Source organism: Arachis ipaensis, chromosome B7 (assembly GCF_059453495.1).
Source record: "Arachis ipaensis isolate K30076 ecotype BB chromosome B7, ASM5945349v1, whole genome shotgun sequence".
NCBI classification, from domain to species: domain Eukaryota; kingdom Viridiplantae; phylum Streptophyta; class Magnoliopsida; order Fabales; family Fabaceae; genus Arachis; species Arachis ipaensis.
In genome coordinates, this window is record NC_142442.1 from 123,189,449 (window position 1) to 123,198,522 (window position 9,074).

The 9,074-nt window shown below is 42.8% G+C and overlaps 1 non-coding gene across 1 annotated transcript; it reads left to right on the forward strand.

Annotated features, from left to right (window-relative positions):
• The first annotated feature begins 8,970 nt into the window (after positions 1–8,970).
• LOC148553971 (small nucleolar RNA R71) lies at positions 8,971–9,074 on the forward strand. Its single transcript, XR_015893492.1, has one exon. It is a non-coding gene; the product is annotated as a small nucleolar RNA R71 (small nucleolar RNA).

Here is a 9,074-nt window from a genome sequence, read left to right on the forward strand (position 1 = left end):
AAGTTTCTTGGTGCAATCATGAAGCTGAATGCCAAATTATTTGGCATTGATACTTGGGAAGTTGAACCTCCCTTGTTCATCAATGAACTAAGTGATCTGGATCAACTGACATTACCTCAGAAGAAACAGGATCCTGGAAAGTTCATAATATCTTGTACCATAGGCACCATGATTTTTAAGGCTCTGTGTGACCTTGGTTCAGGAATAAACCTCATGCCCCTCTCTGTAATAGAGAAACTGGGAATCTATGGGGTGCAAGCTGCTAAAATCTCATTAGAGATGGCAGATAATTCAAGAAAACAGGCTTATGGACAAGTAGAGGACGTGTTAGTAAAGGTTGAGGGCCTTTACATCCCTGCTGATTTCATAGTCCTGGATACTGGAAAGGAAGAGGATGAATCCATTATCCTAGGAAGACCTTTCCTGGCCACAGCAAGAGCTGTGATTGATGTTGACAGAGGAGAATTAGTCCTCCAAATGAATGAGGACTCCCTTGTGTTTAAAACTCAAGGATCTCTCTCTGCAACCATAGAGAGGAAGCATGAAAAGCTTCTCTCAAAGCAGAGTCAACCAAAGCCCCCACAGTCAAACTCTAAGTTTGGTGTTGGGAGGCCACAACCAAATTCTAAGTTTGGTGTTGAACTCCCATATCCAAACTCTAAGTTTGGTGTTGGGGAGTCTCAACAAAGCTCTGCACACCTGTGAGGCTCCATGAAGAGCCCACTGTCAAGCTATTGACATTAAAGAAGCGCTTGTTCGGAGGCAACCCAATGTTTATTTATCTAATTTTTATTTTCATTGTTTTTTATGTCTTTATAGGTTCATGATCATGTGGAGTCACAAAATAAATAGAAAAATTGAAAACAGAATCAAAAACAGCAGAAGAAAAATCACACCCTGGAGGAGCATCTGTCTGGCGTTCAGCGCCAGAACAGAGCATGGTTCTGGCACTGAACGCCCAAAATGGGCAGCTTCTGGGTGCTGAACGCCAGAACAGGCATGGTTCTGGCGTTCAACGCCAGAAATGGCACACAAATGGGTGTTGAACGCCCAAAATGGCCACCAACCTGGCGCTGAATGGCCAGAGTTGTGTGCAAAGGCATTTTTACATGCCTAATGGGTGCAGGGATGTAAATCCTTGAACACCTCAGGATCTGTGGACCCCACAGGATCCACTCAGAATCTGTGGACCCCACAGAATCCCCACCTACCTCCACTCACTTCTTCTCACCACTCTCTTTCACACAACCCCATAAACACTCTTCCCCAAAAACCCTTCACCAATCACCTCAAACTCTCTTCCCCATCACCTCTTCACCACTCACATCCATCCACTCTTCCCCATAAACCCCACCTACCTTCGAAATTCAAAACCAATTTCCCACCCAAACCCACCCATATGGCCGAAACCTTTCCCCCCTCCCTTCCCTATATAAAGCCCTCCATTCTTCATCAAATTCACACAACACACCCCTCTACACCCTTCTTGGCCGAAACACTTTCCACTCTCCCTCTCCTCCATTTCTTCTTCTTCTTCATCTATTCTTTCTTTTATTGCTCGAGGGCGAGCAAAATTCTAAGTTTAGTGTGGTAAAAGCATAAGCTTTTTGTTTTTCCATTACCATTGATGGCACCTAAGACCGGAGAATCCTCTAGAAAAGGGGAAAGGGAAGATAAAAGCTTCCACATCCGAGTCATGGGAGATGGAAAGGTTCATCTCCAAAGCCCATCAAGACCACTTCTATGATGTTGTGGCTAAGAAGAAGGTGATCCCTGAGGTCCCTTTCAAACTCAAAAGAAATGAGTATCTGGAGATCCGACATGAAATTCAAAGAAGAGGTTGGGAAGTTCTAACAAACCCCATCCAACAAGTCGGCATCCTAATGGTTCAAGAGTTCTATGCCAATGCATGGATCACCAAGAACCATGATCAAAGTAAGAACCCGGATCCAAAGAACTATGTTACAATGGTTCGGGGGAAATACTTATATTTTAGTCCGAAAAATGTGAGGTTGGCGTTCAACTTGCCCATGATGCAAGGAGATGAACGCCCCTATACTAGAAGGGTTAACTTTAATCAAAGGTTGGACCAAGTCCTTATGGACATATGTGTAGAAGGATCTCAATGGAAGATTGACTCCAAAGGCAAGCCGGTTCAACTAAGAAGATTGGACCTCAAGCCTGTAGCTAGAGGATGGTTGGAGTTTATTCAATGCTCAATCATTCCCACTAGCAACCGGTCTGAAGTTACTATAGACCGGGCCATCATGATCCATAGCATCATGATTGGAGAAGAGGTGGAAGTTCATGAGATTATACCTCAAGAACTCTACAAGGTGGCTGACAAGTCTTCCACTATGGCAAGGTTAGCCTTTCCTCACCTCATTTGCCACCTATGCAATTCAGCTGGGATTGACATAGAGGGAGATATCCTCATTAAAGAGGACAAGCCCATCACTAAGAAAAAGATGGAGCAAGCAAGAGAGCCCATTCATGAAGCTCAAGAGGCGTATGAAGATCATCACCATGAGATCCCGGAGATGCCTCAAATGCACTTTCCTCCACAAAACTATTGGGAGCAAATCAACACCTCCCTAGGAGAATTGAGTTCCAATATGGGACAACTAAGGGTGGAACATCAAGAGCACTCCATCATGCTTCATGAAATAAAAGAAGATCAAAAAGCAATGAGGGAGGAGCAACAAAGACAAGGAAGAGACATAGAAGAGCTCAAGGACATCATTGGTTCCTCAAGAAGGAAACGCCACCATCACTAAGGTGGATTCATTCCTTGTTCTTATTTCTTCTGTTTTTTGTTTTCTATGTTATGTGCTTATCTATGTTTGTGTCTTCATTAAATGATTATTAGTAGTTAGTAACTTTGTCTTAAAGTTATGAATGTCCTATGAATCCATCACCTCTCTTAAATGAAAAATGTTTTAATTCAAAAGAACAAGAAGTACATGAGTTTCGAATTTATCCTTGAACTTAGTTTAATTATATTAATGTGGTGACAATGCTTCTTGTTTTTTGAATGTATGCTTGAACAGTGCATATGTCTTTTGAAGTTGTTGTTTAAGAATGTTAAATATGTTGGCTCTTGAAAGAATGATGACTAGGAGACATGTTATTTGATAATCTGAAAAATCATAAAAATGATTCTTGAAGCAAGAAAAAGCAGCAAAGAACAAAGCTTGCAGAAAAAAAAGGCGAAAAAAAAAGAAAAAAAAAAGCAAGAGCAAAAAGCCAATAACCCTTAAAACCAAAAGGCAAGGGCAAATAAAAAGGATCCCAAGGCTTTGAGCATCAGTGGATAGGAGGGCCTAAAGGAATAAAATCCTGGTCTAAGCGGCTAAACCAAGCTGTCCCTAACCATGTGCTTGTGGCGTGTAGGTGTCAAGTGAAAACTTGAGACTGAGCGGTTAAAGTCAAGGTCCAAAGCAAAAGAAGAGTGTGCTTAAGAACCCTGGACACCTCTAATCGGGGACTTTAGCAAAGCTGATTCACAATCTGAAAAGGTTCACCCAATTATGTGTCTGTGGCATTTATGTATCCGGTGGTAATACTGGAAAACAAAGTGCTTAGGGCCACGGCCAAGACTCATAAAGAAGCTGTGTTCAAGAATCATCATACTGAACTAGGAGAATCAATAACACTATCTGAACCATGAGTTCCTATAGATGCCAATCATTCTGAACCTCAATGGATAGAGTGAGATGCCAAAACTATTCAAGAGGCAAAAAGCTATAAGTCCCGCTCATATGATTGAAGCTATGTTTCATTGATAGTTTGGAATTTATAGTATATTCTCTTCTTTTTATCCTAATTGATTTTTAGTTGCTTGGGGACAAGCAACAATTTAAGTTTGGTGTTGTGATGAGCGGATAATTTATACGCTTTTTGACATTGTTTTTAGTATGTTTTTAGTAGGATTTAGTTACTTTTAGGGATGTTTTCATTAGTTTTTATGTTAAATTCACATTTCTGGACTTTACTATAAGTTTGTGTGTTTTTCTGTGATTTCAGGTATTTTCTGGCTGAAATTGAGGGACTTGAGCAGAAATCAGATTCAGAGGATTGAAGAAGGACTGCTGATGCTGTTGGATTCTGACCTCCCTGCACTCAAAGTGGATTTTCTGGAGCTACAGAACTCTAAATGGCGCGCTTCCACTTGCGTTGGAAAGTAGACATCCAGGGCTTTTCAGCAACATATAATAGTCCATACTTTGGCCAAGAATAGCTGACATAAACTGGCGTTCAACGCCAGCTTTCTGCCCAAATCTGGCGTCCAGCGCTAGAAAAGGAGCCAAAACAAGAGTTGAACGCCCAAACTGGCACAAAAGCTGGCGTTCAACTCCAAGAAGGACCTCTACACGTGCAACACTCAAGCTCAGCCCAAGCACACACCAAGTGGGCCCCGGAAGTGGATTTATGCATCAATTACTTACTTCTGTAAACCCTAGTAGCTAGTTTATTATAAATAGGACCTTTCACTATTGTATTAGAGGTCCTTTTGACCATCTTTGGATTATCTTTTGATCTATTGATCACGTTTTGGGGGCTGGCCATCTCGGCCATGCCTGGACCTTTCACTTATGTAATTTTAACGGTAGAGTTTCTACACTCCATAGATTAAGGTGTGGAGCTCTGCTGTTTCTCAAGGATTAATGTAAAGTACTACTGTTTTCTATTGAATTCATCTTGTTTCGCTTCTAAGATATTCATTCGTACTTCAATCTGAATGTGATGAACGTGACAATCATCATCATTCCCTATGAACGCGTGCCTGACAACCACTTTCGTTCTACCTTAGACTGAATGAGTATCTCTTAGATCTCCTAACCAGAATCTTCGTGGTGTAAGCTAAAATGATGGCGGCATTCAAGAGAATCCGGAAGGTCTAAACCTTGTCTGTGGTATTCCGAGTAGGATTCAATGAATGAATGACTGTGACGAGCTCCAAACTCGCGATTGCGGGGTGTTAGTGACAGACGCAAAAGGATAGTAAATCCTATTCCAGCATGATCGAGAACCGACAGATGAATAGCCGTGCCGTGACAGGGTGCGTTGACCATTTTCACTGAGAGGATAAGATGAAGCCATTGACAAGGGTGATGCCTCCAAACGATTAGCCGTGCCGTGACAGGGCATTGGATCATTTTCCCGAGAGATGACCGAAAGTAGCCATTGACAGTGGTGATGTATCACATAAAGCCAGCCATGGAAAGGAGTAAGACTGATTGGATGAAGATAGTAGGAAAGCAGAGGTTCAGAGGAACGAAAGCATCTCCATTCGCTTATCTGAAATTCTCACCAATGAATTACATAAGTATTTCTATCCCTATTTTATTATATTAAATTCGAAAACACCATTATCAATTTATATCTGCCTAACTGAGATTTGCAAGGTGACCATAGCTTGCTTCATACCAACAATCTCCGTGGGATTCGACCCTTACTCACGTAAGGTATTACTTGGACGACCCAGTGCACTTGCTAGTTAGTTACACGGAGTTGTGAACCATGGTCTTGGCATCATGTTTTTGGCGCCATTTCCAGGGAAAGAAAGAGCAATGAATTTTACATAATTAAAGTGTAATCACGATTTCGCGTACCAGCTTGCCATGCGCATCTAGCCTTCATTGGGCTTCCTTCACACAGATGTTAGTGAGCACTTACTCCATCCTCTGATAAGAGTTTACTCTTTTTATATAGGAGTGTGGGTCACCTTGCATTTGAGGTAATTTCAATGTCAACCTCACACTTTTCGGACTGAAGTCCAAGAGTTGCTCTCAAACCATGGTGTGGATGTTTTTGGGCTTGGGGTTCACTCTAGTGTCATGCCCCTTTGTGACCCATGCGTTGGTATAGAATTCTCGCACCATTAGTGTGCCAACAGCTGAGATAGGATGCACCCTTTTATGCCTTACCACCACATAGCTCTAGTGATGAATCTCCATGATTCCCATGGTTCAAAAGAGGAAGCGGGAGTTTTTCTCTTTCTCTTCCTTGAGGCTTCACCGACCTTGGGTGCCATACTTAAGAGTGGTAGAAATAAAAAAGCAAAGCTTTTACAACACCAAACTTAAGAACTTTACTCGTCCTCGAGCAAATATGAATAAAAAGAAAGAAAAGAGTAAAAGAAGGAAAGAATTAATAGAGATAAAAGGGGAGGAAGAGTTTCAGCTAAGTGGGGGAATGGGGGAAGAAGAAGAGTGTGGAAAGTGTATAGGGTAAGAGGGAGAGAGTGTTTATAGGTGAGGAGAATGGGATGAATGAAGGGATATTTATAGGGTGGGAGTGTTAGGGTTCGGTTATGGAAGGGGGAATTGGGCGAAAAATGGTTTGAATTTGAACTTGGTGGGATTGGTGGAGAATTAAAGTGATGGGATTTATGATGGATTTGGGAAGGAGTGTGTTTTGGGAAGAGGGGAAGTAGGGTGTGGGTTTCAAGGTTTAGAAAGTAGGAGAGAGAAAAAAGGTGGGTTAAGTGGAGATTCTGTGGAACCCACTGGCTGAGAAGCTTCTAAGCTCGAGTGTGCCTGCCCCCTACCTAGCGTTCAACGCCCAACGCCAGGAATGGGCGTTGAATTCCCATAGGGGTGTTAAAATGCAGGCCTGGCTGCCCCCTTTGGGGTGTTGAACGCTCAGCCTTGCTCCCTGTCTGGCGTTCAATGCCAGCATTGTGTCTTTGAAGGGCGTTGAACACCCAGGATGGTCATTCCCTGGCGTTTAACACCGGTGCTTGATCCCTCAAGGGCATTGAACATCCATAATGCTCCTATTCTGGCGTTCAGCGTCAGCATTTGTTCCTTGATGGGCGTTGAACGCTCAGAGTACTCTTTCTCTGGCATTCAACGCCAGCTCCTTGGTCCTCTTTAGGCATTTAACACCCATGTTTCTCCTTGTCTGGCGTTCAATGCCAGCAAGGAGATCTCCCCAAGGTGTTCTGTTTCCATCTTTGAATTTTTCTGTTTCTGTCCTAAATACTGTACATGATCACAAAAAGCAAAGAAAAACTAATAAACTTTAAAACTTAACCCAAATGAAAATGAACAAAAGGAAATAAAAACCTAGGACTCTACTCATGTTTGGGTTACCTCCCAACAAGCGCTTCTTTACCATCACTAGCTTGACGGTCAACTCCTTTACGGAGGTAGGTAGGAGCTTAGATCTTCTCCCCTTACAGTGAACTTTCTTCCTGTACTATCATGGATGAGCTCCACATGCTCTAGAGACAAGATTCTGTGCACAGTATATGTAATAACTGGACTCTTAGTAAAGATCACTCTCATGCCAGGTGAGAGGCCTTCAGTGGGGATCGTTTTATTCTTCCAGCCTTTAGGTACCTTCTTCTTGGTACCTCTTTTCTCAGCAGATGATGATGGTTCCCTAATACCAAACTTAGGATTGGTGTCTAGGGGTTCTGTGTAGCTCTGTACTAAGAGAGAAGGTTGGAATACCAAGTGATGTACTATGGTACCTATGTTAGAGGGAGATTGAGGATTGGGGATCTTAAATAGGATGCAATCCTCTCCTAGGTGCAGAACTAGCTCTCCCTTTTCAACATTTATGAAGGCTTTATCAGTGGCTAGAAAAGGCCTTCCTAGGATGATGGATTCGTCTTTGTCGTCCCTTGTGTCCAAGATCAAAAAATCTGCAGGGATGTAGAAATCTTCAACCTTCATCAGGACATCTTCCACCATGCCATATGCCCTTTTCAAGGACTTGTTTGCCATCTCCAATGAGATCTTGGCAGATTGCACCTCTAGAATTCCTAGCCTCTTCATCACAGAGAGAGGCATGAAGTTGATGCTTAAGCCAAGGTCGCATAATGCCTTCTCAAAGGTGATTGCCCCTATAGTACAAGGAATTAGGAAGCTTTTAGGGTTCGGTAGCTTTTGAGGCAGCTTCTTTTGAACCAAGGTATTGAGCTCCTTGGTTAGCACTGGAGGCTTATTCTCCAACGCTTCTGCATCAGAGGAACTGGCCTTTAGCTTCATGAAGATGGCTAGGAACCGAGAAATTTGCTCCTTTTTGGTCTCCTCTTCCTCATTTGAAGAGGGATATTCTTCAAGCTCTTCAGCCTCTAGAGGGGCGTGCATAGGGACATCCTCATGAATTCTGATTTCTTTCAGTTCCTCCTTAGTAGATTCCTCTGTGGGTTCGGCCTTGGCTTCCACCATGAGGGCTTTGCACTCTTCCTTTGGATTTATCTCTGTGTTGCTAGGAAAAGTATTAGAGAGAATCTCTAGGATCCTCTTGCTAAGCTGACCAATCTGTACTTCCAAATTTCTGATGGAAGACCTAGTTTCTGTCATGCAACTGTGAGTGGTCTTAGTAAGATTGGAGACTATGGTGGCCAAGTGAGAGAGGCTCTGCTTGGGTGTCTCCATTTGTTGCTAAGAGGATTCGAATAGTCTATTATTGAACCTATTCTGGTTTATTCTATTCTAGTTGTTGTTAAAGCCTTGTTGAGGCCTCTGCTACTCTCTCCACCCTAAGTTAGGGTGGTTCCTCCATCCCTGATTGTATGTATTCGAATAGGGATTATTGTGGGAGGGTCTGGAGGAGTTTCCCATGTAGTTTACCTCCTCTATTGTGGTCCAGGTATTGTCAGCAGTGTCCAACTCATACACTGTCTCTGGACAGTAAGCAGTTGGGTTCTGTGCCCCACTTAAGTGTTGAGAGATCATGTTGATCTGTTAGGATATGAGCTTGTTCTGAGCCATGATGGCGTCTAAGGTGTCTACCTCTAGGATGCCCTTCTTCTGAGTGGCCCCACTATTTACAGGATTTCTCTCAGAAGTGTATATGTACTAGTTGTTGGCAACCATGTCTATGAGCTCTTGTGCTTCTTCAGGTGTCTTCTTACAGTGGATTGATCCACTTGCAAAGTGGTCCAAGGACATCTTGGATATCTCAGAGAGACCATCATAGAAGATCTCTAGCATGGTCCAATCTAAGATCATGTTAGGAGGACATCGCCTGATCAGTTGCTTGTATCTTTCCCAAGCTTCATAGAGGGATTCACCTTCTTTTTGTCTGAAGGTTTGAACTTCCACCCTAAGCTT